Raw genomic sequence first — 8,301 nt, 5'->3', positions numbered from 1 at the left:
CCAGAAGAGGCCCTAAACTTACTTGAGGCCACTGCCTCCTGTGCACACACTGTGGGCTTTTATTCTGGCTCTGGCCTGTGCACACACTGTGGGCTTTTATTCTGCCTCCTGTGCACACACTGTGGGCTTTTATTCTGGCTCTGGCCTATGCACACACTGTGGGCTTTTATTCTGCCTCCTGTGCACACACTGTGGGCTTTTATTCTGGCTCTGGCCTGTGCACACACTGTGGGCTCTTATTCTGCCTCCTGTGCACACACTGTGGGCTTTTATTCTGCCTCCTGTGAACACACTGTGGGCTTTTATTCTGGCTCTGGCCTGAGCACACACCGTGGGCTTTTATTCTGCCTCCTGTGCACACACTCTGGGCTTTTATTCTGGCTCTGGTGCTTTTCAAGTTGCTTACCACAAGATGAGGCTTTAAATGCTATGAAAATTGGCTTTCTATATACCAGAGCTCAGTATGCTTGGTGACTGCTAGAGCAAAACAAAAACGGGTTTTATTGATTTAGTGGCATGAGACTATCTTTCTTTCTGTTTCCATGACAACTCAAAAAACTGAAGTGATCTGCCTGAACTTCACTGTTCTAGTAGACTCTTCTGTGACCAATTCCTTAACTTCCTTTTTTTTTTAATGATTACAGCTTCTTTCCCCAAATGTTACTGCTATTTTCCTCACTTTATAGCAACAAGAATCATTTTTCTACTGAGAATAGTTACAGTCATTCTGGCTTTTCTTTTCTTTTAATTTTTTTTACTATTTTATAGAAGACAGACCTTCCTCCCACAGTAGAATGCCTGCCAGAAAGAGAATTCCACGACTACCCCCACCAGCCCACTTCCCCTACTCTTCTCACCCTAGGAGTAAGAAAACCCAGACATTTATCTGGATATAAAACCTGCCTTGCCTGAGAAAGTATGAAACTCTGAGACAAGGGAGGAAATGCTTCAGACAATAGCAGAAGCTACATAGTTCATAAACTCTCAACTTCAAGCCACACCCATTGGCGGAATCTTGGGCCAGTAAACACACAGTGCTCTTAGCACTGTGACTTACAGGAGACAGAAAGAGAAAAAAGTCATCTGTCTTAGAAGCTCAACTCCAAATATGATGCACATAAAAGTGGAACACTCACTTTTAGGAGCCAGACACTATACAGGGAAGTTCTTCGCTTCCTAACAATTTGGGCTTTCATGGACCGTGATCGCAATAGCTCTGTAGAGACTCCAATCTGATCAGTACTTCGTACGGAACCATTAAAAAAAAAAAAAAAAAAAAAAAAAAAAAAAAAGGACTGAGGGCAGGGACCATCTGTCTGGAAACCTTAACCAACTGGTCATGACAATTTGCAAATGACCCTTGAAGGTCAGTGGAAGCATACTCCAGCAGATCACACATCTGGAGAATTCAAAGCTAAGAAAAGAAAGCACTATCAGGAAACCTTAAATCGTCTCTATGAATTATATTTACAAATGAAATCTTAGTGTTTAGTCTTGTGACTGTAAAAAAAAGCCTGACTAGGCAGGAAGAAATGTTCAACATGTACCATAAAATAACACTGAAAAGTATTACGATGAATAAAGAAAAGGCATCGGGATGATGCAGATAAACTCAAGTGGTCCCTCTTCCCACACCCTCGCCAGCTTCCCCTAACTGATGCTCTAAGAACTTCCAGAAATCTTTCAGTCTCCTTCCTTCCTTTATTGTGTCTCAAGACCAAGTCTAGAAGACACGCCTGCCTCTCTCTAGCTCCTTCTAATAAGACAGCCTGCCCAGGAACTTGCCACTAGAATTTACAGAGGATCTCCTATTTTCATGCTTCCTAATGTCCTTCTGTGTCACCTTGGACTGAGTCATAGTCTTTCTTCTAGTCAGTTAAATGCTTCCAGTATAAATAGACAGTTTATAGGTGACCTCCCACGCCCTCTAATTTGGGTGTTTTTAATAATCCCCAGCACTCACTCCCTTTATCACCATTCAGGTACACCTAGAGGCTGAGAATCAGTATTCAGATCTTCACTTTTGAAAAAAGAAAAATAAATAAATAAAAGGTCAAAGTCAAAGTTGTAGAACAGACTTCCAAAACATACAGCCTGTTGGTATTGCCCTTTGTTGCCCTCCATAGATAGATGGTAAGTCCCTATTCCTGAGGACATCATGCACATCAGAAACTGGGCCCAGAGAGCCCTGAGCTAGACCTGGATGAATGGCCCCTCCCTGAGGACTAGCTTTCATGGTACCAGAAGAGGCCATGCAAGCTTCCAAAGAAGGAAAGAAACCAACAGTCTTACATGGCAGTGAGACCCATGAACCACAACACTGACCAGCACAGCATGATATCCCTAAGGGTTCAGTGGTGGCATACATGTTGTCAGTAACCAAAGCTTTCAAATCGGTATTAAGATCCATGCAATAAGAGGGAAACCATGACTGGTGCTAGAAACCTAGTTAACAACTCAATGCTAGTGGCATCAGGATACTGGAGAAGAATCTACAGCTACTAACTAAACCTGCATAATCCTTAACAGCAGTCTATAAACATCTGTCCTTATACCCACAGATAAATATAGTCTTCATGTTCATCAAGAAAACGCCTCTTTGCAACAGATGAAGATGATTATAGAAACCCACAACTAATCAAAAGGAAAGTTATGGAGCCAGTCCTGATAGATTAATCTACGAAACATTCCCAGGCTAAGGCTCAGGGAACACTGAAAAAGAGGTGGCAGACAGAATGTAAGAGCCAAAGGATCAGAGAGTTTGTGTCTCCAGGAAGTATCAGAAGCTACACCCATAAAGTCTCACCATCATGACCATCCAAACATGAGCTGAAAAGGGATAACATTAATGGACATGCCAAAGTGGACTGGGGCAGGGCTGGTGGAAAGGGCAGATGCCTCAGCCCTACCCAAAGGCAACTGAGGAAAGATAGGAGCAGGAAGTAGTCTTCCTCAGGGAAGAGCACTCCAACTGGTTGTCCAGTGCTCAATGATCATCCCTAAAGAGCACTCCAACTGGTTGTCCAGTGCTCAATGATCATCCCTAAAGAGCANACTCCAACTGGTTGTCCAGTGCTCAATGATCATCCCTAAAGAGCACTCCAACTGGTTGTCCAGTGCTCAATGATCATCCCTAAAGAGCACTCCAAGTGGTTGTCCAGTGCTCAATGGTCATCCCTAAAAGTATACATACACGTGACATTATACAGACTGAACAGTTTAAATTTAGGAACACTTTATATATATATATATAATATATATATATATATATATATATATATATATATAATAAAATTAATAAAGCAAGAGGCAATAAAGTTGAAAGATAGGTAGTGAGAAGTATATGGAAGGGTTTGGAGGAAGAAAGTGGAAAGGAGAAATGTTATACTTAAACTATAATCTCAAAATAAACAAATAAGGTCAAAGCTTGTTCTCAACCATACCTTAGCTAGTACATTCTCATACTATATAATTTATCTTTTCATGTTTTTATATTTTTGGAAATAGTAGACGGATCTACAATTTTTAAAATTATCCTGCAAAAGAGTATACAAATAAAAGGAGTTGTTACATCACAGCCACTAACAACTCTTCCTTTTATGTATTTCAGACTTTTAATGTGAATGCATATACATAATGAAACATGGGGGTTTTCCCTGAATTTTGGGAGAGGATTATGGTATAAAAAAGAAATGTAAAGTTATAAAAGCTGGCTCTTTCATATAACACTGTCTTACAGATCTCCGTAAATACACATATAAATCCTATTTTATTTTTTCAAATTTTATATACTTAATTCCATAGATAGATGATAAGTCATTCAATAGTTTTTGCTGTTAATGGATATGCATTTTATTTTATGGGTCCTATAAGTAGTATAACTGTAAAATTGTATACACACACAAACACACATGTGCATACATAAATATACCAATGGGGGGGTCACTCTGCAGCACAGGCTGTACTCAATTCTCCTACTTCTACTTCTGCCGCCTGAGTTGTGGGACTACAAGTTTGTACCAAAGGCCTGTCCTGTTCACGTACATTTGTCTATAAAACAGAGGACTCACATTTCATTTGGTAAATGTCATAGTATACTTTCCATGGATGTGATAAAACACCATGACCAAAAGCAACATGGGGAAGAAAGAATTTATTTATTTTAGCTAACACACCCACATACCATGGCACATAGAGGCCACATGACAATTTGTAGGGGCTGCTTCTCTTCTTCTACCATGTGGGTTCCAGGGATTGAACCCAGGTCCTCAGGATCGGAGTCAAGCATCCTTACCTGAGCCCCCTGGCCCACTCAACTTTCATGTAGTCTAGGCCCCTGCAGTGATGGCTCCTGACACTATCAATCCCTGTATCACTATGCTGGGGGTACCTGGACAGAGGCATTCCCACTCATGAGAGAGTTGCACACTTGCCCTCATCCCTACTCAGCATCTTGCCTTCCATCTTCAGGCACAGCCTGTCCATGATGTCTCAGATCTCACAAATCTTTGTTCCAGAACATCTTGAGCCGAATAAAGTCCTAATAGATAATCATGTAGTATCTTCATGAAGTGAAATCGGGGCAGAAACGCCAGGTAGGAATCTGAAGGCAGAAACTGAAACAAGGACCTTGAAGGAGTGCTACTTACTGGCCTGCTCCCCGTGACCTGCTCAGCCTGCTTTCCTATACAACCCAGGACTTTCTTCCCAGTGAGTTAGGCCCTCCCAAATAAATCATGAAAATCCCCTCATAGGCTTGCCTACAGGCCAGTCTGATGGAGGCGATTCCCTCAGATTTGCCAAGGTTTGTGTCAAGTTGACAAAAACTAACAAGCACAATTGAAATTGGTACCAGGTTTATGAGGCATGGCTGTGACAGGCCTGACCATATTGCTTTGGGGAAGACTTTGGAAGGACTTTGGTCTTTCAGACTGGAGAAGCTGGTGACTGCTCAAAGCTTGGTGAGCTACTGTGGGAAGGTGGAAGAGAGAACTGGAAAAATAATACAAACTATGTTACTCTGGTTTGTGAAGTTTCAGAGCAAAGCAAAGACTCTCTCAGGGCAGTATATGTGATATTTTGAATTATGACTATATAGTTTCTGGTCAGGTAGGTTTGTAGGATCAGCTGCAACAAGAAAGCAGAACTACCAAAGTGAAACTTTTGCTTTACTGGAGTGATGGATGCTAGTTGGCTAGGCTAGTGGCTGTCACATCAGTTGTGATTAAGATGAGACCAGCACCAATGAAATTAAATCTTCCTCAGGGTGAACACATACATAGCTGGAGGCAAGGCAACAACTCATGCTTAGTGGTCAAACTTGTTAACATGCAAGAGTCTACCAGATGAAACTGGTCTCGAAGGAGTGTAGTGATTCTGGAAAGCAGCAGAAACTTGGCACTAGGAGAGGCCACTGGTGAAGGTGTGAACTATGGAGACTCCAAAATATTGGAAAAGTCAGTGGGATGGGCTCCTAGTATAGCAGCAACTACGGTGTGGGGCCAACCTACATCTATGAGCCAGGCTATGTGTGCAGAGCCTGTGAGGTGGAGCTGCACAAGCCCTTTGGAACCCAGATATTGAGTAAATCCCAGATGCAGTCAGTACATTGAGCTACAGGATTTAATTTACATAGTTGGAGTTTAGCTTTGATTTGTTTAGATTGTGATTATGCCTGAGTTCTTGCCTCTTGAAATATGGTATAACTTATTGTTGGTTACACAGGAGTCCACCATTAAGAGACCTTGGGTTTTGGAAAGACTTCAGACTTTTAAAAGATGTTGGATATTTAAAAATGACATAGAACTTTTGAGTGATAGAATTTTTTTAAAGACTATGGAACTTTTAAAGTTATTTATGTTTTATATTTTGATAATAATAACATGAGATTTGGAAGTCAAGTTGAGATTTCTTGTTTCAAGTTGACAGTGAGCCCATTGAGATGGTTGGGTTTTGTCAACCTGACACAAACCTAGATGTCTATGAGAAGAGGGACTCTCAACTGAGATTGGCTCAATAAGCAAGTCTGTGGGACAGTATTTTAATGACCCACGTGGGACGTGGGACGTCCCAGCTCACTGTGGGTTGCTGAGGTTTGGTCTTTTGCTTTGCTAAATACTGGTTACTCCCAGAGACCACTCGTACACCCAGGTGATACTATGTGGCCTTGCCCCCCAAGTTATCCCTTATTGGTGAGTAAAGATGTGGACAGCCAATAGCTGAGCAGAAGAGACACACACAGAGTTTAAGGTTGCAGGGCTTGGGGTCAGAAGAGAACCACGGAGGTGGGAAAAAAGAAGGTGGAGAGAGAAGAAGCTGCCATGGGGTAAGAATCTTAAAATAATGTTCGTGTGGGTTGGCTAGTTGGAGTTAATAGTAACCTAGACCTACAGGGCAAATTATATAATGGGATTATTGTCTAGTAAATAGACATAATAGCATAGAGGATAGATATCTCCACAGCTCTTGTGTTGATTAAGTCTTCTTATAAATATAAAGGTTGTGTGTGTCTTTTATCCAGGAACCAATTGGTCAAAGACAAGGTAGGAAGTCTGGATTGGAATGAAATGTTTTCAGCAACAGTGGGTGGTATCTGGTATTCCCTGGGCAGGTGGTCCTACATAGTAGAAGAAAGCAGGCTCAGCAGGCTCTGAGCAAGCAAGAAAATAAGCAGCATTCCTCCATGCCTCTGCTATAGTACAGTTCTGCTTTGACGACTCTCAGTGTGCTGTGACCCAAGATAAGTAAGCCGAATAAACTCTCGCTTCTCCTGGTTGGTTTTGGTCATGGTGTTTTATCATAGCAATAAAGCAAACTAGGTGGTAGTATTAATTCAGAGCAAAGAGTTAACAGAAGAAGCAACACACACAAGATGAGATATGAGGTAGAGGCATCTTTCAGTATAGCATTCTGCTGTTTCTGTCTCTTTCATATATCACAAAGACAGAACTTATTAACCACAATTTTCATACAGCTAGATAACATGCTAAAGACACTGCCAAAGTCCCTCGTATTTTTATAACTCTTCTTTGAATGTAGAAAGAGAATCAGCTGACTTTCTATATGCTTCTTTGGTTGTAATATCTTCACTGTGACTTCTTAAGTTATAAGAATGGATTTAGCTGGATAATGGTGTCCCTTGCCTTTAATTTCAGCAGTAGGAAGGCAGGGAGGGGCAAGCAGATCTCCGACTTCAAGGGTCAGCCTCATTTGCAGCATGAGTTCCAGGACAGCAGGGCTACATGGAGAAACCCTGTTTCCAAAAACAAAACAAAACAACAGCAAACAAAAAAAAAATGAATCTGACCTTTCAAGCAACCAAGATAATCATACCCAAATAACATAAAAAATAAAACTGAGCTATGGATATAGCTCAGTAGATGAAATGTTTGCCATGGAAGCATGAAGACTGGGTCTTCTGTAACTACATAAAAACCAACTGGGCAATCCCAGTGACTGGGAGGTGGACATAAAGGATCTCTGGGGGCAAATCAGCTAGTGATCTTAACCAAACCTGCAAGCTCCAGGCTCATCAAGACATGGCTTCAGTACATAAATCGAAGAGCAATTGAGGAACACACTCCAAGTCAACGTCTGCATGCACATATACAAACCAACAAGAAGAAGTACATACATGCAAAAAAAAAAAAAAAAACAAATAAAATCAAATTAGTTATCAAGCAATATAAAATTGTGGCTAATAATTTCTGTCTTTGTGTATATATGGAAAAGACAGAAAGAGGTAGGCAAATAGAAAGAGTTAGTGATACCATAAAAGACTGGTTTTGATGTATGTTTCCAGGAAGGATTTAAGTATGTTTTATGCCAGTATGTCTGAAATTTTCCCAAGGTCATGGCTCTGAGGGACAATTCCCATTTGGATGCAGACACTGTGGCATGTTTGCTTTAAAAGACTGATGATTTTATAGCTACAACTCATAAAGCTGGTGGTCATAAAACACCTAGTTCTCTCCTGGAGGCAGACCACACTGACTATGTAAATACTGCTATCAACTTCCAACTTAGCTGAAACTACTTTGGGCTGTGACATGGTGAAAGATTACTCTCCCCCACAGCCATGGTCCTTTCTCATTTAATATATATATTAAATGATGAGAAAGGACTGAAATATAAAACTACTTTCATATTTCAGGGAACATAGCATTTTAGGGACATTTTTGTTTATTATAAAGAGCCTTAAAATCAGAGAGAAAAAGAGAAGACTAATCTATCTTGGTTTTCCATCTGGGGTTTGCACAATGACTATACCCTTCGTGGCTGCTCATTTTCTGACAGATCTGT

The sequence above is a fragment of the Mus pahari genome, chromosome 6 (assembly GCF_900095145.1).
Source record: "Mus pahari chromosome 6, PAHARI_EIJ_v1.1, whole genome shotgun sequence".
In the NCBI taxonomy this organism is placed as follows: Eukaryota; Metazoa; Chordata; class Mammalia; order Rodentia; family Muridae; genus Mus; species Mus pahari.
The sequence above is the reverse complement of the archived record's forward strand: the minus strand, read 5'-3'. Positions refer to the sequence as shown.